The 22,234-nt window shown below is 42.4% G+C and overlaps 1 protein-coding gene across 1 annotated transcript in view; it reads right to left on the reverse strand.

Annotated features, from left to right (window-relative positions):
- The window catches only part of SMYD3 (SET and MYND domain containing 3), a 1,045,581-nt gene that overhangs the window by 60,844 nt on the left and 962,503 nt on the right, over positions 1 to 22,234 (reverse strand). The gene's annotated exons all lie outside the window — the stretch shown is intronic.

Consider the following 22,234-nt stretch of genomic DNA (forward strand, 5'->3'; position numbering starts at 1 on the left):
ATCTTTGTCTTCTTGACATTGAGCCTCAATCCATATTGTAGGCTACAGTCCTTGACCCTCTGCAGCAGGTGCTTCAGGTCCTCCTCAGTTTCAGCAAGCCGGGTTGTATCATCTGCATAACGCAGATTGTTACTAGATCTTCCACCAATACTGATGCCACATTTCTCCTCATAGAGCCCAGCCTCCCTGACGATCTGTTCTGCATATAGGTTGAAAAGGTATGGAGATAGGACAAAGGGAGAAATGGAGGCAGGTAGGAGAGCTGGGGTAAGGGAGAGTCAGGAAAGTCACAGAGTTTGGTGGGCACAGGAAGGAGCTGAAGGAATTAGAAAAAATCCAGTGGGATGTGAAAAAGATGGAGTAATAGTGGGCATAGATCAATGGTGATTAATTTTATAAGACAATGCATGGGAATGATGGTATGTAACACGATGTGAATGAATGGCTGTGTGAAACACAATCCACATGAATGAGACACAATGTAAATGAATTTTGTTTGCACACCAGTAATAATAATAAAAAATAGCAAAAATGAAAAAGGATAATTAGGAAAGTGTCTTCTAGAAATACTAGAATCAGGAAGGAATTGTAGGGACAAAACAATTTCATTATTTTTAGAGTTAAGAGTGTTTGCAACAAAAAAATATAATGAAAACCTGCTAATTGAAAAAATTATAAGCCTGCTTGCTGAAACTAAGGAAGACCTCATGCACTTGCTGCAGAGGGTCAAGGACTGCAGCCTTCAGTATGGACTGAGGCTCACTGTCAAGAAGACAAAGATTCTCACCACTGGACCGATTGGTAGCATCAGGATGGCTGGTGAAGAGATTGAGATTGTTCACAGCTTCAGTTTGCTCAGCTCCACGGTCAACACTCTTGGCACCAGTAGCCAGGAAATCAAAAAACGTATTGCGATGGGAAAGTCTGCTGTTAGGAACCTCTTTAAAGTACTCAAGAGCAACGGTGTCTCTCTGGAGCCTAAGGTGCGCCTGATACAGGCCATGGTCTTTGCAATCACTTGTTATGCATCATAGAATTGGACAATGACTAGGGAGGACAGAAGGAGAACTGATACCTTTGAGCTGTGGTGCTGAAGAAGAGTATTGAATGTACCATGGACTGCCAAGAAAACAAACACATTCATCCTGGAGAGGGTTAAACCAAGCTGCTCCTTGGAGGCAAGGATTCTGGGGCTTCATCTCATATACTTTGGGCATGTTGCAAGGAGGGACAGGTCCTTGGAGAGAGACATCATGCTTGGGAGGGTGGAGGGACAGTGCAGGAGGGGAAGACCCTCTATGAGATGGATTGATTCAGTGACTGGGGTAATCGGGATGGTTGTGTCAGAGGCAGTGTGATTGGCACAGGACAGAGCAGGGTTTAGGGCTGTTGTATACAGGGTCGCTATGAGTCAAAACCGGCTTGACGGCACATAACCACAACAAGCCAAATTATGAGGTGACTACAGAAAGACAGAGGACAAAAGGATCAAAAGAACAAAGAGAGAGAGACAGTACTTAGTGAGTTCCTCTGAACCCTGGATGCAGCTATGCCTAAAGTCAGTCGCCCCAGACTTCTTAATTACATGAACCAACACATTCCTTCTCATCCACACACACGCACATATGTGCACACACACATGCGCACACATACACGCATGCATGCACATGCACACACACACCCACACACACACACACACACCGCCCTGTAACATTTATGAAAGTTTATAATGCTGGACCAAAGTTCCTTACAATTAATTGAGTCATAAGAGACAGGGCCGTTTGATATGAGAAGTTGAAATAAGCTGTGTCGTCTGACTCACACTGCTTGGGATCAAGGCCAGGTGGCTGAAAACCTTTAAAAATGACTCACTTGTATAAGATTCTGGGTAAAACAAAGGGAAATATGCAGCTTGTCAAAACAGAAGAAATGAGAGAGAAAGGGTAGATGTGGGGGTGGTGAGGGGATATGCTAACATCTAACGCAGAGCTGAGCAAGGAAGGATGAGGCCTGGTCATAATGAAATCTTTGCATTGTGAAATAAAGGCCAATTTATTGTCCTTTGCTCTCCTACGAGAAGCAGTGGTCAGGTGACCTGCACAGGCTAGTTCTGGACTGGACTCCGGTGGCTCAGCCCAAAGCACTGTTGCTTCAAAGGAAGAAGATGGACAGACTCCTCCCATCAGGTGAAGCCTCAGAGACTCGAAGGGCGGCGACCAGGAACAGACCTGCCTGCAGTGAGTTTGAATGCTTCTTTCCTAACTTCAGACTAAAATGATCAAATTGCTATTAGATTAAAACTATTCAGAATATCCCCATACTCTGATGATAAAAACATCGGGTTTCTACACAAGGCTTCAAAGCCACTTTTCTCTCGTCTGGACCGGCTGAACCCTGGCTGCTGTGCCATGTAACAGAATGGCCATCTGCTCCTTGTGTCCTAACTGTTCCTGCACAAATTCTGTTCTTTTCATTTATCTGTTTTGGGCAAATAAAGATTGATTTTCATTGATAGCCAAAATGTGTGGCACGGACAATGGAGATACCGGGCCCCAAAAGGACTGTCCTCTCCCCATCTATTAGTCACTGTTTGGAAGCCAGTGCTCAGTGTTGAGCCCATCTGTGGCTCCAGACGACCAAAGAAGAGCGTGTTCTCTTCCCAAAGTGATGATGCATCGAGCCATTATCCTGTGAGCTAATACGGGATTCAGATCGGCTGTCTTAGCTGACAAATATGCCTTCAGAAACTCAGCTCGGGCACATTACTTGAAGACGGTAGCTAGGACTTTAGCATCATCTATATTCATAGCATCCTCATTACTACATCTACATATGCAGCATTTGATTTCAGAAAGAAAGAAGTGAATAGCTCTCCTTTCCTTCTCACTCCCTCACCTAATCATCCCTCCCATCCTGCATCTACAGCTTATATGTTGAATGCGTACAACATGCCATGGGGAGCTCTGGTGGCCTAGGGGGTAACCTAACAGCAGGCCACTCACTCAGAGAGAGAGCAAGAGAGACTATGCCCCGTGGAACATACTCGCTGTTGGGCAGAGAATGATGACCAAGGCAGGGCCTTTCAAGAGAAATCTTAGCAAAAAGCATGAGGCAAAATGGTAATAATATATCTGCTCTCCCAATCATCTGTGAACTGGGGTGTTGGCACTACACACTCTTTCTTGGTAGATTTTAATTCTGCTTATTCTTGGTAGATTTTAATCTTGCATCTTCATTTTGAAGTGACTATGCAAAGGCATTGATTGTGTGAATCATAACAAACTATGGCTAATAGTGTGAAGAATGGGAATTCCAGAACACTTAATCATACAAAACCTATACCTAGACCAAGAGGCTGTTGTCTGAACAGAGCAAGGGAATCTTTCATGGTTTAAAATCAAGAAAGGTGTGGATTAGGGCTGTATCTTTTCACCCATACCTATTCAATCTAGATGCCTAGCAAGTCATTTTAGAAGCTGGACTCTATGAAGAAAAATGCGGCATCAGAATTGGAACAAGACTCATTAACAACCTGAGTTATGCAGAGGACACAACTTTGCTTGCTGTAAACTAGGGGAATTTAAGGCACAGAAGATCAAGGACTACAATATGGATTACATCTCAACATCAAGAAACATAGGCAGCATCATGATAGATTAAGAAACTGTCAATGTTTTCATCTCATTTGGATCCACAATCAACACCTTTGGTGCCAGCAGCCAGGAGATGAGATGTTTATCACTGGAAAAGTCTACTGTCAGGGACCTCTTCAAAGTTCTGAAGAGCAATGATGTCAATCTAAAGACTAAGGTTCCCTTATCCAAACCATAGTCTTTCCAATCACTCACTATGCATCTGAGAGCTGGGCAATGGAAAAGGATGACAAAAGAAGAATCAATGCCTTTGAGCTGTGGTATTGGACAAGAGTACTGAATATCCTATGGACTGCCAACAGAACAGATATGTCTTGGAAAAAGTGCAACCAGAGTGCTCCTTCAAGACAAAGATGGAAAAGTTTCCTCTCACCCTTGTGCATGTTGTTAGGAGAGGCTATTCTTTGGAAAGGTACATCATTCTTGGAATGGCAGAGGATCAGTGAAAGAGAGCAAGACCCTCAATGAGATGGACTGGCACAGTGGCTGTGTCCACTGAGCAATTAGCTCAGGTGTATGAGAGATGATAAGGACGGCACAGGATAGGACAGGGTTCATCTGTCATTCACAGGGTCGCTAGGTGTTGTACTCAACTGGACATCACCTAACAACAATAATGCTTTCCAGATGCAAATTCTTCCTTTTCTTCTTTCTCTTCCTTGAAAACCTAATTGTGTAGTTCTCTTCTGCCCTACAGGTTCTCAATGAGACAGAATCCATGCAGTAGCCATGGGCTTGCCTTGTTGTGTTTTGAATATGTATGTAGGTAGGTAGATCGTCACAACCTCACCCCACAGAGTGGCTGGTAGGTTCAAATGGGTTCAAACTCTCAGTTTGTTGTTGAGTGCTTAATTACCAGGCCACTAGAGCTCATGGAGGCTCAAGGAAGTTCAATTCCATGCCCCAAACTACAGATTTCAAAGCGACAGCCTTCCAATGCCCACTCCTGTGTGTCTTGCACAGCTTCCCATGGCCTGGCCAAGAGACATTGCCCTTTTCCCTCACTGCAGATGTTGTCCTCCATCCGGCCACTCCAAATGCCAAGCCCAGGACTCAGAGGGGCCATGAGGGGAGGAAGAAGTCAGCAAAGGGAGAGATGTGAACTTGTGAATAAGAAATTGGGTCGAGGAGTGATTTTTTAGAAGTATCTGAATTGTTCATTCTCAGATGATCTGTGAACATCTTTGAGGAAAATGCTTATTCTCTCTGATTTGTCTGAATTTGTTATAACAAATCATTCTTCTATCACAAATTGGCACACTACCCCCACGCCCAAAAAAAAGGACAAGAAAGAAAGAAAGAAAGAAAGAAAGAAAGAAAGAAAGAAAGAAAGAAAGAAAGAAAGAAAGAAACCTTCAAAACAATGGAGTCGCAGAGACTCTTAGACCTCTGACTTTAACATCTAGACGCGTAAATGCTGTGTAATAGTGCATTAATTTTACTACCAAAAAAGCGCCCTGCCAACCTGGGACCCATGGTATTTCCTCCCCAAGTGAACTTTCACAATGGCTTCAAAGAATTAGATAAGGTATATCTTCCAAAAAATGAGAATTAAAGAGACACAAAAAAGGATTGAGGACCCTGATGGAGCCCAAGGATCCATGATGAGGACTGAGTTCTGCTATAAATGCCAGTGGCTCCCAGAGATGCCAGTGGGGTCCCCAAGGTGGGGCTGTGCCTGGAAACCCTGCCCCCAAAGCCTTGCAGAGGGCAGTACTCACTGGATGGGGTCAAGCTGACCAGGCTCCGGCTCACTCTCGGCATGTTGTCGTCTCCATCTGAGGGGCCATAGGCCTTGGGTCAGAACAAAGTTTTAAAAAGTCCAGGAATTTCTTATGAGCACAGCCCTGTAATGCAAATGCATTTCTACCAAAGAAGTGAAAAAGGTGGGTAGGCAAGGGAGAAAGGGGGAGAGAGATCAGAGGCCAAAATAAGATTCCCAACTTTTGTCCAAATGCTGATACCTCATTCACTGGTAAAAATTCAGGAATGGGTCCCACATTACACAAAGCGGCTTGAGGAGGGAAGCCTTGGCTGCAGAGCCACAATTACTGTGCACATTAGTGAGGGCAACTACAGCCAACTTAAAACCACACCAGAATTGGCCTTTCAGTCATTGCCCTGAGGTTATTTTCTGGTCTCTAAGAAACCAAATAAAATTAAAATGCACCATTATTAAGAAAACAACACTCTACAACCCTTTTAGAGACCCACCCCAACAGCATCTGATCAAAGCAGAATTATTAAATGTCTATAGATTAATCCCATTGCTCCCAAGGGCCTAGAGTTTGTAATTTCCTTGAAAAAAAATAGACACAATCTCCACCGTGAAAAATTTAATTGCACTTTAATTACCAGTTAAGCCAAATAGCATGAGATATGGGTGCCTTCAATTTTTAATAGTCATTAGGATTCCAAGAGAATTTCGAAGGAAAATAATTGAATCTCTTGGGAGTATTCCCCTCTTTTGCAGCTGCCAAAATAAAATGAGAACAGAGGGGGAAAATGTAAAGGGTGATTCAGATTCTTCCAGATCATAACCCAGGACGGCCCCCAGCAATAATAAACTGGCCATTCCTGGCAGCTGCACTGCACGTTTCTGTGATATGCTAATACAGAGATGGTTTGCTGCAGTGGAGTTCTGCTACATTAAACAGAAAAGGCTCCTGGCTTGGTACTTCTGTTCTTTTTGAGAACCAGATCCAAATATGCTCTACTTGTCTTTGTTTCTCAGAGTAAGGCAGCCACTATGGGCATGCATTCTGCCTCTCTCCCCCTACACACACACACACACACACACACACACACACACACACACACACACCTGCTTTCATGATGTTTGCAAAAACATCTCCTCAAAACAAAGACAAAACAGTCACACAATCATAGGAGTTTCCAGCAAAAATGGTAATTAGAAGGTATTGCTAAGAATTCACATTCAGCCTTAACTCTTTCACATTAACACATCATCTGCTGACTCTGAGGAAAGGGTAGGGCTCAGATCTGATGTAGGGGGTTGTAGCTGGTCTAGACTCCTTGGATGGTGCAAATGGTTAAGTGATATAGGCTATTAACTGAAAGGTGAGTGGTTTGAATCCACTCAGAGGTGCCTCAGAAGAAAGGCTTGGCAATCTACTTCCCAAAATCCAGGCTCTGAAACCCCTGTGGAGCCCAGTGAAACGCATGGGGTAGTCAGGACCTGGCAGCACCTGGGCTGGCTTTGTATAGTCTGGGAAGGTGAAGAGGAGCATGTCTCCCTGCCATCAAGCACATGTCTGTCTTTTAGGCCTGTCCAGATTCTTGAATTTGTCACGCATGTATGTTTTCTTCTAGACAGCATCATTCTTCCGCCCCTTCTTGGGGACTCTGTCCCATCCCAGCTCACGGCTTTCTACATGGAAAGAAGTTAGGTTGTGCTTCTCAAAGCTCACAATCAAACCCAATGCCAGTGAACTCATTGCATCTTACAGCGACTCTACACACAGCAGAGCTGCCCCACAGGGGCTCCCAGCCTGTAAATCTTTAACTACAGCAGACGGCTGCATCTATTTCCCTGCCTAAAAAGTCAGAGTAGGGTCAAAACATGGTTTTTCCTGAGTCCTGGAATCAACATGGGGCTCGGTGTGACCTCTGCCTCTGTGGTCCAATCACTACCAGATTCAGCCCACAGGGGGATCTTGTCACCAGCAATCATTTCAGACTGCAACTTGGATTGAAGTGTACTGAAGTTTTATCTGCCAGACGAAGAAGAAAGATTGTACAGAACCATCTGCCACTGTCCTCGTTTCCCACTGCGCACACCCACTTCCTTCTTCCAATCTTCTTTACCAAACTGTGAGAGACACACGGCTTTCAGGAACACGCATGGCTCTCTTTCTTGGACAGCAACAGAGGGATGGAGTAACTCCCATCACAGCCACATGGTTCCCAAACCACAGAGGAAACAGGACAAATGGGCTCAAAGGAAGAAAGGGGCAGATGCTTGAACTCTGTGTCCCGTGTCCACACTTGGCATTGGCACACAGAGTTAGAATTAGCCTCCTCTGATGCCTACTTCCTTGGGGAGGGTAACTACCTCCACAAACACAGCATGCTCTGGTCACTTGGGAAAAAATTCCCCAGGCTCCCACGACATGACTACAGATTGAAAGTGGTTAGAGAGTGAGATGCAGACATTCTGAACCCACTGCCTACTCACAGGAACTGCCCCCTGGGGTTCCCAAAGCTGTAAGTCTTTGCACACTCAAACCCCTACATCTATCTCCTGGGCAGTGGCTGGTAGGTTTGAAGCCCTGCAATTTTTCTGTCAGCAGGTGAATACCTGGACCACAGCACCACTGGGGCTCCTTGCAGCCATCCTCAACAACTCCACTTACTGCCTCTGAGTAGATTCTGACTCATAACGTCCTTGTATTGGGTTGCCAAGCTTGTTAATATTAGCAGGAGGAGATAGCTCATCTTTCTCCTGGGAAACAGCTGGTAGATAGACTTGGACATCTGGGTTTTTGCCTTTTTGTTACCAGCAGAACATGATGAGCTATGCCACCAACATACCCTAGTTCAGGACACATTATGTCTAACAACAACAACAAAAAAACCACAAAAACCACAAAACCAATGAGAGGATGCTGAGGAGATTCTGGTCAGATCAGCATGTGAGGTCACACTGTCATTGTGTTCTGTCGAGTTGGAGCTGACTCATAGTTGACTCTCCAGCAGGTCTGCAGAGGTTGTAAATCACATGGGAGTGGACTGCCCATCTTTCTCCACCGACAGCTGGTGGATTAGAGCCATGTGCCTTTGGTTTGGCAGCACAGCTCCTTGACAGTAGGCCACCAGAGCTCCTGAGGGCTACACTACTTGGGAATAATTCCTGAGTAAGACTGTTATCAGAAGTTCCTCTCTATTCACAAGTGCTTGTAGTCATAAGTACTACAGTCAATGGTGTAAAGTCTTCAGCATGCATCACCAAGCCCCAGGATAAAGAGCTTCAGAGAGCTGAAATGGGAGATCCACTCTGACACAGGGATCAAGATTTCGGTCTGGGAGGGAGTGGATCTAGTATGTAACCATCTTTTGTGCTAAACATTTCTTCAACAATAGCCAGGCCCCCATGTTTAACAGTTCATCCTGCGGGGAGAGGAAGGACTGCTCCTGTTGACTGAGACTCTGGCTTTGTTCTTGGTTCACACAACCCTCAAGCTAGAGCTGCTCTTTGGCTTAAATATAATTACCATGCTGGGTACCAAGCTGAGGTCTCTCGCCCAGCACCCATGGGAAAGGTCGTTGCTGATTTCTCTTCATGGACACAGAAACAAGGGCACCCTTCTGGAGCGTTTCAGGTAGGACATGTGCTCACTGCTTCTCAGCAACCGGCAATCTCTTCCCCTGAGGAAGAACCACCTTGATTATGGTGAGGCGTCCAATTCCCAGCCAGCCTTGGGTCTTTTTCCAGTTGTGTCAGAGGTTTAGAATGAGAAGCCTATGTTCTGCTTATAGTTAGAAAATGAATCACAACCATCAACTCTCCAAATGTAATCCTCAAAAGCTCTGTCGCCTTATCAGATGCCCCCTTCACCTCGTCAGGTGTGTTGGTTCAGGACCTGTTCAATCCTCTGAACTGTGTTGTTGATAGTGTCTCCACATCAGGAGCATTTATGTGGAACACACACAGGGCCTGACCAACAGATTGAGGGCTAAGGATCTCGGAAAAGGGAACATCTATTGTCTCTTACAGACCCAGACATAAAAAAAAGATCAGTATAAACTCTTTGATCTGATGCTTGAGAAGACTATTGTGTGACTGATTCAGACCACGGTCTTTTCACTTGTTACACATTTAAGAGCAAGATAATAAATGATGGCAGAAGAATGGATGCCTTTGAGCTGTGGTGTGGAGAAGAGTACTGAACACCCCATGGCCTGCCAAACGAACAAATATGCATCTTGGGAAACATGCATCCAGAGTGCTGCTTTGGCAGCAAGGATGGCAAAGCTCACATATTTTGGGCCTGCTATTAGGAGAGACTATTCGTTGGAGAGGGACATCATGCTTGGAAAGGTGGAGAGTTAATGGAAGAGAGCAAGACCTTCAATGAGACGGACTGATACAGTGACTTCTGCAATGGGCTCAACTGTGTCAGCGATGACAAGGACGGGACAAGATATGGCAGGGGCAGAGTTCAGGTCTGCTGTTCACAGGGTCGCCATGAGTTATACTTGACTCGATGGCACTGAACAGCAACAGCTTCAGGATCACTGTTTACCTCCTCCCAAGGCAACAAGGCCTCCTGCCTTTGGCAGGAGAACACGGCCGTGACAGAACTCAGAAGTGTGCCGGCTGCATTTCAGCTGTCACATCCTGGCACGTCATGATGCATGCTCCTGTGCCCTTTCCAGCCTCCTGGAGCGATGCACGTGAGCACGATGTGCCAGGTAAGCAGAGCACTAAGGTGCAAAGTACACACTCTTATTTATAGATCAAACACCTGCCATCAATTTAAACAGTAGTTATCGAACTTGAAAGTTTAGCAAGATACTAAATTCCTCCTTGAAGCAAGTAATTTTGAAGCAGCAGTTCGTGTATACAGATGCACTTAAAGCTGACTTCTGAATACTATAATTATCATCAAAAAGACAGATTCCATTAAATATCTGTTATGCCTTTTAGTATCTGTACTGCCAGACAGATTCTAAATGTTGAAAGTGTTGGGTTTCTTAAGACCATACTTTCAACATTATTTCTTTGAAGGACTGGGGCTTAGGATCATCAGAATTTGGAAAAGCATCTGATGAGAGGGTTTTGGAACTGTTAATGATACAATTTGGCTGTTCCTGTCACTTTGCCTTTTCAACCACAGTTCCACTTCCAGCCTCTCTTTTTTTCCCTCTACACATACCCTTAATATTTGGAAAAAGTGATTCTCTAAAACACAAATCCATGAAGAGGAAATACATCTCTAACTCTAAGCAAGCAACAGCATCATTTTAAAAGAATGGAACTTCAGGCTATATGCTTTAGGAGTGTTCGGAGGATATTATTCTAGCAACATCTTGATAAATGCTGGGAGGCAGATTTTCTTTTAAAAATTAGAAAAGCTCAAATTCTTATAGGTTACATACACTATTTCTTATCATCTTGAAAGTAAGCAAGAGTCTAGATTTCAACCTGGGCCTGTCTGACTCCATGCTCTTCCTACTATTTCACATTAGCTTTTTCTTCTCAAATATGTTTTCTCTTCTGCTTCAGTCAATCAACCATTGTCTTGAGATGGAACCGACTCACAGCTGACCCTCCAATGGGTTTCCGAGGCTGTACACCACACAGGAGACTGTCCATCTTTCTCTGGAGCTCCTGCTGCTGAGTTTGAACAGGTAGAGTGGTACAGCCGTAGGGTCAGCGCAACTCCCTATGGATGAGGCCACCAGAGCTCCCTCCACCTTTGTTGTTGTGAGGTGCTATCGAGTGAGGTATGACTCATAGTGACCCTGTGACCAATAGATCTAAACCCTGCCCTATCCTGTGCCATCCTCACAATCTCTGACACCTTCCAGCCCATTGCAGCAGTCACTGTGTTAATCCACTTGGTTTGGTACATACTTCAATTGCCATGTGAAGATTGGACAAGGGATTGAGTTTATAAATTAAGAATGGTTTAAAAAACAACAACAAACTTTTATAAAATACATATAAAATGTGTGATTTTAATACTTTTTAGGGGAGCTCTCTCTGCTGGCCTCATGGTAAAGGGTTGAGCTTCCAACCCAAAGGCCTGCAGTTAGAATCACCAGCTGTTCTGTGATAGAAAAATGGATAATTTTCTCTCATGTGATTTACTGCCTCAAAAAACCTGCTGGAGGGTCAGCTCTGAGCTGGCCTTAATGCGTAAGAGCAACAATAATTTTAAAGTGTGCAGTAAATTAACATGAACTCTATTCAAAATATTGTACAATGATCACCAAATAGATTATGTACTTATTAAACAGTAGTTCCCCTTCTATTATCCTTTCAATCTCTGCTAAATATGAATCCATTCTTGGTCTCTATGCATTTGCCTGTTCATTGTGCATACACAGGATCAAATGGAGTTTGTCCTTTAGTGTCAGGCTTATTTCAATGAGCATAACGCTTTCCAGGTTCACCCATGATATGGCTAGTGCCAGAAATTTATTCTTATTGATGGCTGCATACTATTCCACTGCATGCTTGTACCACATTTATTTATCCATTTATCTGCTTGTGTGATGTTTCCATATTTTGGTTACTGTGGACTTGAATATTGCACTAGAGCACGGAGAAGCCAAAGCAAAGAAAAGAAATCAAAGTTAAGGAGCTGAATAAAATATTTCAAAGGGCAGCTCAGGAAGACAAAGCAAAGTATTATGCTGAAATGTGCAAGGAGCTGGAGTTGGAAAACCAAAGGACAGAAATTGCTCAGTATTTCTTTAGCAGAAGAAACTAAAGAACAAATTCAAGCCACAAGTTGCAATGTTTAAGGTTGCTCTGGGCAGAATATTTAATGATTTAGAATGCATTAAAAGAAGATGGAAGGAAATGCAATTTCAACCCATATACCAAATTCATTTTTCAAGGAGATTGAAAGGGAAACTGTCAAATTTACTTGGAGAGGCAAGAGACCCCGAAGAAGCAAAACACTTTTGAGAAACAAAAGTGAGGTGAAGGCTTAGCATTCCCCGACCTCAAATCCTACCACACAGTAGTAACCAAAACAGAATGGTACTGGTACAATGATAGGCACATAGACCAATGGAACAGAATTTAAAATGCAGAAATAGACCCAGCTATCTATGGTCATCCCAAAGAAGGGTGACCCAACAGAGTGTGGAAAATATAGAACAATATCATTGATTTCACATGCAAGCATGATTCTACTGAAGATTATACAAAAATGACTGGACAGCACATCAGCAGAAACTGCCAGAAGTCCAGGCTGGGTTTAGAAAGGGTTGTGGTACTAGGGACATTGTAGCTAACGTTGGATGGATCTTAGCTGAAAGCAGGGAATACCAGAGGCATGTCTATCTGTGTTTCACTGACTATGCAAAGGTGTTTGACTGTGTGGATCATAACAAACTGTGGCTGACTCTGAGAAGAATGGGAATCCCAGAACACTTGATTGTGCTAACACAAAACCTATACTTGGACCAAGAGGCAGTCGTCAGAACAAAGCAAGGAAACAGTGCATGGTTCAAAATTGGGAAGGGCGCATGCCAGGGATGTGTCCTGTCTCCATACCTTTTCAACCTGTATGCAGAACAGATCATCCGGGAGGCTGGTCTGTATGAGGAGGAATGTGGCATCAGAATTGGTGGAAGAATCATCAACAACCTGCATTATGCAGATGACACAGCCCTGCTTGCTGAAACTGAGGAGGACCTGAAGCGCTTGCTGCAGAGGGTCAAGGACTGCAGCCTCCAATATGGATTGAGACTCAATGTCAAGAAGACAAAGATTCTCACCATTGGACCAACTGGCAGCACCAGGATGGATGGTGAAGAGATTGAGATTGTTCACAGCTTTAGTCTGCTTGGCTCCACAGTCAACACTCTTGGTACCAGTAGCCAGGAAATTAAAAGACGTATTGCCATGGGAAAGTATGCTGTTAAGGACCGCTCCAAAGTTACTGAAGAGCAATGGTGTGTCTCTGGAGACAGGTGCATCTGATACAGGCCATGGTCTTCACAATCACTTGTTATGCATCAGAGAGTTGGACAGTGACCAAGGAGGACAGAAGGAGAATTGATGCCTTTGAGCTGTGGTGCTGAGGAAGAGTATTGAGGGTACCATGGATTGCTTGGAAAACAAACAGATTCATCGTGGAAAGGGTTAAACCAGGCGGCTCCTTGGAGGCAAGGATTCTAAGGCTCCGTCTAACATACTTTGGACATGTTGTAAAGAGGGACCAGTCCTTGGAAAGAGAAATCATGCTTGGGAGGGTGAAGGGAAGGCCTTCTATGAGGCAGTTTGATTCAGTGACTGGTTTAATTGGGACGGGAGTGTCAGAGACAGTGCGATTGGCACAGGACAGAGCAGAGTTTAGGGCTGTTGTACACAGGGTTGCTATGAGTCGCAAGGGACTCGATGGCACATAACAACAACAACAACATCTATGGTTAACTGATATTTAACAAGGAAGTCAAAGATATCAAGTGGGGAAATGACAATCTCTTCAACAAATGGTGCTGGCAAAACTGGACTTCCACCTGCAGAAAGCTGAAACAGGATCCACATGTCACATCATATACAAAAATTAACTCAAGGTAGATTAGAAAACTGAGAGTAAAGCCAAAATCTATAAAATTAATTAGAAACAAACTGAGATCAGGGTATAAAGAGACTGCCAAGTACAGTCAGAAATGCACAATCTGAAGAGGATAAAATTGATGAATGTGACTTTGTAAAGATTAAATCCGTGTTTGAATCAAACACTTTATCAAACAGGGTGAAAAAGGAACTAATCAACTGGGAACAAACATTTGGTAATACCATCTCAGACAAGTCTTAAAATAAAAGTTTATAGAATACTCCTGGGCCTCCAGAAGAAAAGACTGATAACCCAATTACAAAATGTACTAAAGAAATGGAAAACATTTTCTCAAAGGAAGATATTTAAATGACCAACAGATGCATGAAGAAATGCTCAAAATCACTGGCAGTAAGAGAAATGCAAATCAAAACCACAATGAAGTACCATCTCCCTCCAGTAGCACTGGCAAAGTTTAACAGGGCAGCAAGTAATAAATGCTGGAGAGGATGTGGTGGGAAAGGAACTCTTATACATTTCTGGTGGGACTGTAAAATGGTTCAACCATTCTAGAAGGCAGTTTGGCACTTCCTCTAAAAGCTGAACATAGAAATTTCATATGACCCAGCTATTCTGTTATTTGGAATAAACCCTGAGAAATTGAGAACTGAGGCACAAATGGAGACTTGTACATCAATGTTCATAGGAGTCTTATTCACCATTGCAAGAACATAGAAACAGCCCAGATGTCTAACCACAAATGAATGGGTTAAGAAATTACGGTACATTCACACAATGGAATACTACACAGCACACAGGAGGAATGACCTTGTGAATTAGTACCTAAGTTGCGAGGGACTGGAGAGCATTATGCTGAGTGAACTAACTCAGTCCCACAAGGACAAATATTGTATAAAATTATTATTGTACATTGAGTGTAAGTATACAAGGCGGGGATGTGGAGGCAGAGGGATGAGGATGTGCAGGGGGAGAAGGGATTAATCACGGAGTTGTCCAATTTGATAGGTGGGAGATGAAGGAAATTGGAATAATCTGGTCTGGAAAATAATGTATTCAAATTTTGTAAATAAACTAGTATAATATTTAAAAAACCTTTAAAAAAGATGGAAGGAGTGTACAGAGTCACTGTACCAAAAATAATTGGCTGACACAGAAGAATTTCAAGAAACAACATATGATCAAGAGGCAATGGTGATGAAGGAGAAGTGCAGGCTTCTTCTGAAGGACTTGACAAAAAATAAAGCTCCAGGAGTTGATGGCATACCAAATGATGTATTTCAGCAAACAGATGCTTCCCTGGACATGCTCACCAGGTTGTATCAAGAAACCTGGAGGGCAACTACTTGGCTAACTGACTGGAAGAGATCCATAATTTATTCCCATTCCCAAAAAAGGTGACTCGACAGAGTGTGAAAATTATCAAACAATAGCTCCACAATCAACACTCTTGGTACCAATAACCAGGAAATTAAAAGAGGAATTGCATTGGGAGAGTCTGCTGTCAGAGACCTCTCCAAAGTACTGCAGAGCAACGATTTCAGTCTGGAGATTAAGGTGTGCCTGGTCCATGCCATAGACTTTGCAATTGCTTGCTATGCATCAGAAAGCTGGACAATGACTAGGGAGGATAGAAGAAGAATTGATGCCTTTGAGTTGTGGTGCTGGAGAACAGTATTGAATACACCATGGACTAGGAAAACAAACAGGTTCATCCTAGAGAGGGTAAGACCAGGGTTCTCCTTGGAGGCAAGGATTCTGAAGCTTCATCTGATGTACTGTGGACATGTTGCAATGAGGGACCAGACCCTGGAGAAGAACATCATACTTGGGAGGGTAGAGGGATGGAGAAAGAGGGAAGATCCTTGATAAGACTGATTCTGTGACTGTGGAAATTAGGGTAGGTGTGTCAGAAACAATAAGAATGGCACAAGACAGAGCAAGGTTTAGGGCTATTGTACACAGGATCGCTATGAGTCACAGGCAACTCAATGGAACATAAAAACAACAACATCACTAATATCACATATTAGTAAAATCCTGCTGAAGGTTATCCAGAAATGAACAGTACACTGAAAGAAAACTACCAGAAATACAAGCTGGGTTTAAAAGAGGTAGTGGCATTATCATCAATGTCAAATGGATCTTGGCAGAAAGCTAAGAGTACAAGAGGAATATCTATCTTTGCCTCATTGACTATGCAAAGGCATTTCATTGACTGTGTGGATGACAACAAATTGTGGTTAATCTTGAGGAAAATGGGAATCCCAGAACATGTTATTGTGCTTATACTAAACCTATACTTGGACCAGGAAATAGTCCTCCGAACTGAGCAGGGAAACACTATATGGTTCAAAATCAGGAAAGGAGTGTGTCAGGGATATATCCTGTCTCCATAGCTTTCACTCTATATGTAGAACAGATCATTCAGGGAGCAGGGCTTTATGAGGAAGACTGTGGCATCAGGATTGGAGGAAGACTCATCAACAACCTGCGATATACAGATGACACAACCTTGCTTGTTGAAACTGAGGAGGAACTGAACCACTTGCTGCAGAAGGTCAAGGACTGTAGTCTTCAATATGGATTGAAGCTCAACATCATAAAAACAAAGATTCTCACCACTGGGCCAATTGGCAGCACCATAATAGAAATGGAGAATAGACTGAGGTCATAAACTGTTACAGCTTGCTCGGCTCCACAATCAACACTTTTGGCACCAGCAGACAAGAAATCAAAAGACCAATTGCACTGGGAGAATTTGCTGTCAGCAACCTCTTCAGAGTACTGAAAAACAATAATGTCAGTTTAGAAACTGAGGTGTACCTAATTCAGGCCATGGTCTTCACAATTAGTTGCTATGCATCAGAAAGCTGGACAGTGAATAAAGATGACAGAAGAAGAATCGACGCCTTTGAGTTGTGGTGGTGGTGGATGAGATGGATTGATACAGGAACTTGGGCTTGGTATGTTGGAATTAGTAAGACTGGCTCAGGACATGGCAGGCTTCAAAGCTGCTATAGATAGGGTCATAATGGGTCACAATGGACTCAACGGCACATAATAACTAATGATAAAAACCAACTGACATGCATCTTCTTTTAAATATCTTTAGAGTGGAATTTCTGAGTCATACAGGATATAGGAACCTTTTTGGCATAGTGCACTGTATGTGGGACGTCAAACTGAAAGGTCAGTAATCTGGATCCATCAGTTTATTAATGGGATAAACGTGGAGAGTCTTCTCCGATAAAGACTTACAGCCTCAGATGCCTGAGTGAGGGCTTCCATGAGCCACGCTTTACTCAGTAGCTTTGGGCTTGGTTTTGGCTGACAGTAACTCTATGTTGCTGCTCTCAGGACTTGAATGCATTTTCCCTGTGCTTCAAAAGTGAGTGTTCAAAAGCGAGCCTGTCTCCTTGGTCAACAGAACAACTACAGTCCGATTCCACTGCAAGGGAGGTGTATTTTCTGTGAAAATACATATGGGTTCTAGTCTGAGGGATTACCGCTTTTGTCAGAGAAACTTGACTGAAACCATTCCTGCTTACATGACATGAGTGAGCGACCCAGTCAGTAGCAAGAGTAGAGAAGAAATGGGGGAAGAGTGTCTCCTAAAGGGGCAGAGCGAGACAAACACTTTATCATTTATCAGGATATAACAGTTAGTACTTGTGTCTTTTTATTGGCGAACAGAAACTACGCGAGTGGCTGAATACTGTCCAATGGATGAGTCAGGGAGTATTCATGAAACAAGAATGATGATGCACTGACATCCACGCAGATATATGTACACCCATGTTTATTGCAGCTTTATTCACAATAGCAAAGAATTGGAAACAACCCAAGTACCCATCAACAAACGAATGGATAGAGAAGCTGTGGTATATTCACACAATGGAATACTACACTGCATTGAAAAACAAGGAACTCATGAAATATTATTCAAAATGGGTGACCCTGGAGAACATTATGCTGAGTGAAGTATCTCAGTCACAAAAGGACAAATACTGCGTGGTACCACTGTTGTAAAACAGGACTGACCTCGAGGTTAGGGGGAGACTGAGAAAGATGGGTTCAATAATGTATACTGCATTGAAACAGATGAGGGAGAAAACTGTTTAAAAGGGATATGCAATTAGGTATTATTTTCATGACAGGAGTCCAGAGTGAAGGCTGCATAGTGGAGTGAACCTAGGGGAGGGTTTGTAAACAATGAAAGAATTTTTCTTTTACTTTTCCAAGTGGGTAGTGTACTGGGGGGAGAGTTGGGAGGGGAGAAAAGTGCAACAATGAATGAATGGAAATCCCAGTCTCTGTAAATTTTTACTGAAATTAATAATAAATTTAAAAAAAAAAAAAGAATGATGACGCAGCCACAGTGAGGAGGAGGAGGAGGAAGGACAAAGGAGAGTTTACCAACACAGATTTAGAAGAGCAACCTCTACTCTAACCAATCGACTAGTCTTTCACAGAAAGGCCTGCAACTGAGTGGGTGACAGTCTTGCCTGTTTTCACTACCATTGCAAGGCACTGCAGGGAAGGTGCCCAGGTATACCCAGGGACTGGGGAACAGTACAGAGACGGCATACACTGGGTCTGTTTATGGAGCTTGTCCAGGAGGAAGGCAAGATGAGCACTGATGTAAGCAGAATATTAAGAATCTAAATGGCTCTTTTCTCTAATTCATAGAGACCCCTTACTGTGAACAGGAATTAGTAACACCATGAATTGAAGTTACATTTAAATGTTTCTATTAGTTTTTGGAATATATCCTGAGAAAAATGAGGACTGAGGCACAAATGGACACTTGTACACCAATGTTCATAACAGCTTTATTCACCATTGCAAGTACATGGAAACAGCCCAGATGTCAACCACAATGGACTGGATTGAAATTATGGTTCATTAGTATGATGGAATACTGTGCAGCACACAGAAGCAATGATTTTGCAAATCACTACCTAACTTGGGCGGACTGCAGAGCATTATGCTAAGTGAACTAACTCAGTCCCATACGGACAAATACCACCTAAGATCATTATTGTAGAAATAGAAAGATAACTAGTAAAACATGTATGAGGTCCCAAAGTGAAGATGGGTGGGGGCATAATCACAGGGTAACATAATTTGATGGATGGAGGAAGGGGTGGTTAAGGAAACGGGAAAGATCTGGTGTGAAAAACAACGCATACAAACTTTGCAAGTAAACCAGTATAAATTAAAGTTTATATTAACTTTTTTAAAAATGTTGCTGTTATTTGTGACTTACAGAGCTCCCTACATACAGAACCATGGAATTGTACCTGGCCCTGCACCGTGCTTGCTGTTGGGGCTGAGCACATGGTGCAGCTACTGGAATCCTGCTAACTGAAGTCCTTCCTTATTCTTTCTCCAGGCACTAGCTCCTCTTGGAAACAAGTACGGAGTGCCTGAGATGAAGTATTACTATATTACATCCTCACCTCCAAGGGGAATTTTGGCGATATTTCTCCAAGACAGATCTGTTTGTTCTTTAGGCAGTTCATGGCATATTTCGTATTCTTCACTCATGCCATCTTTCAAAAGCATCAATTTTCCTTATTCATTGTCTAGCTTTTGTGCGTGCATGAAGCAATTTGTTGGCAAAGTGACACTTTTGCTTTTTAACACTTTAAAGGGATTTCTTCTTTTGGTAGCATATCTCTAGTTCAATATGTTGTTTGATTTCTTGACTGTGACTTCCAAGTGTGTTGGCTGTAGGTCCAAATAAAATGAAATCTTTGATAATTTTAATCTTTTCTGTTTCACATGATGCTGTTTATTGGTCCAGTCCTGAGGATTTTTGTTTTCTTCAGGTTAAGCCTGTAGTCTTTGATCTATATCAGTATGTGAGTCAAATACTCTTCACTTTGAACAAGCAAGGTTGTTATCTATAGATCACAGCATGCTAACGAGTGTTTCTAAAAATCTAATAATATGTTCTTTTACATATAGTCCAGTTTCTCATATTTTTTGTTATGCGCAAGGATTGAATAATTATGGTGATCAGATAAAACCCTGATATACACACACTTTTTAAATTTTAAACCATGAGGTATCCCCCTGTACAGTTTGAAAAACTGCCTCTTGGTCTATATTATAGACTCCACAGGAGCTCCGCTGAGTGTTCTGGAACTCCCATTCTTTGCAATTTTATCCATAATTTTTTTTAATGGTCTACACATCCAAATGCATTTACATGGTCAATACACAGGTAAACATCTTTCTGGTAGTCTCTGCCTTCAGTCAAGATTCACCAGACATCAGCAATGATATCCTTTGTTCCCTGTCTTCTTCTGAATCTGCCTTGCATTTCTGGCAGTCCTGTGTTGAAGTATGGGCGTAAGCAATTTTACTTGTATGTGGTAATGATTTTGTTAGATAAATTTTTCATTCCATTGGCTCACCCTTCTTTGGAATTGACACAAATATGGATCTCTTTCAGGTGATTGGCCAGGTAGTTTCAAATTTCTTGGCATGGATGAATAAGCACTTCTAGAACTGCATTCACTTATTAAAATCCATCAACTGATATTCTGTCAATTTCTGAAGCCTTGTGTTGGGCCAATTCCTGTAGTGTCTCTTGGAATTCTTCCTTCAGTATCTTGGCTCTTGATCATATGCTGTCTCCTAAAGTGCTTGAATGTCACCAATTCTGTTTAGTACAGTGACCTGTGCATTCCTTCCATCTCTGATGCTTCCTGCATCATTCCAAATGCTGCCTACAGAGCCCTTCAATACTGCAACTGGAGGCTTGACATTTACCTTCACCTCTTTCAGTTTGAGAATTGCTGAGTGTGTTCCTCTTTATTGATTTTTTTAAGTTAACTTTTTGTTTTATTTTTATTTTTTACTGATTTGTTTACAAAGCTTGAATAAATTGTTTTTAACACAAGATCTTTCCCATTTCCTTAAACACCACCACCATCCATTCTCACCTCTCTGCTTCCACCCTCTTACCCTCTTGGATCCTTAGTCTACAATAATGGTTTTATACAGTATTTGTCCTTATGGAACTGAGTTAGTTCACTCACCATAATGCTCTCCAGTACCTCCCAAGTTATGTAGTAATTTATAAAATCATTGCACCTGTGTGCTGTGTAGTAGTCTATCATGTGAATGTACCATAATTTCTCAATCCATTCAGTTGTGATTGGACATCTGGACTGTTTCCATGTTCTTGCCATGGTGAATAACGTTGCTATGAATATTGTTGTACAAGTCTCCATTTGTGCCTCAGTTCTCATTTTCTTAGGGTATATTCCAAGTAATGGAATAGCTGGGTCATATGGAATGTCTATGTTTAGCTTTTTGAGGAAGCACTAAACTGCCTTCCAGAATGGTTGTACCATTTTACAATCCCACCAACAATGTAAAGGCTCTCCAACATTTATTACTTGATGTCCTGGTAAACTTTCCCACTGCTACTGGCTTGAGATTGTATCTCATTATGGTTTTGATTTGCATCTCTCTTATTGCCAGTGATTTGGAGCATTTCTTCATGTGTCTGTTGCCCATTTAAAAATCTTCCTCTGTGAAAATTCTTTCCATACCTTTTGCCCATTCTGTAATTGTATTATCAGGTTTTTTCTTGTGGAGGCTCTGAAGTATTCTATAAATTTTTCTTATGAGACTCTTGACTGAGATGGTATTACCAAATGTTTGTTCATAGTCAATAGGTTTGCTTTTCACTCTGTTGGAAAAAGTTTTTGATACCCACAAAGATTTAATCTTTAAAAAGTCCTACTACAATGAAATGTGCAAGGAATTGGAGTCAGAAAATCAAAAGGGCCGAACTCGCTCAGCATATCTTAAGCTCAAGGAACTGAAGAACAAATTCAAATCTCGAGTTGCTCAAGGATGCTTTCGGCAGAAGGTTAAATGATCCAGGAAGTATTAAAAGAAGATGGTAAGAATATACTGAGTCACTGTATTGAAAGGAATTGGCAGACACAGAAGAATTTCATGAAACAACATACGAACAAGAGTCTATGGGGATGAAAGAAGAAGTTCAAGCTAATTTAAAGGAAATGGCAAAAAAAAATAAGGCCCCAGGAATAAATGGTACACCAATTGACATATTTCAGTAAAAACAGATGCTGCCCTGGACGTGCTCACCAAGTTGTGCCAAGAAATCTGGAGAACAACCACTTGGCCAACTGACCGGAAGAGATCGATATTTGTTCCAATCCCAAAAAAAGGTGACCCAACAGAATGTGGAAACTACAGAACAATCTCACTGATTTCAAATGAAAGCAAGATTTTACTGAAGATTAT

This window comes from Elephantulus edwardii, unplaced genomic scaffold, assembly GCF_000299155.1.
Source record: "Elephantulus edwardii isolate Elephantulus edwardi_28Jun2011 unplaced genomic scaffold, EleEdw1.0 scaffold00214, whole genome shotgun sequence".
Taxonomy (NCBI): domain Eukaryota; kingdom Metazoa; phylum Chordata; class Mammalia; order Macroscelidea; family Macroscelididae; genus Elephantulus; species Elephantulus edwardii.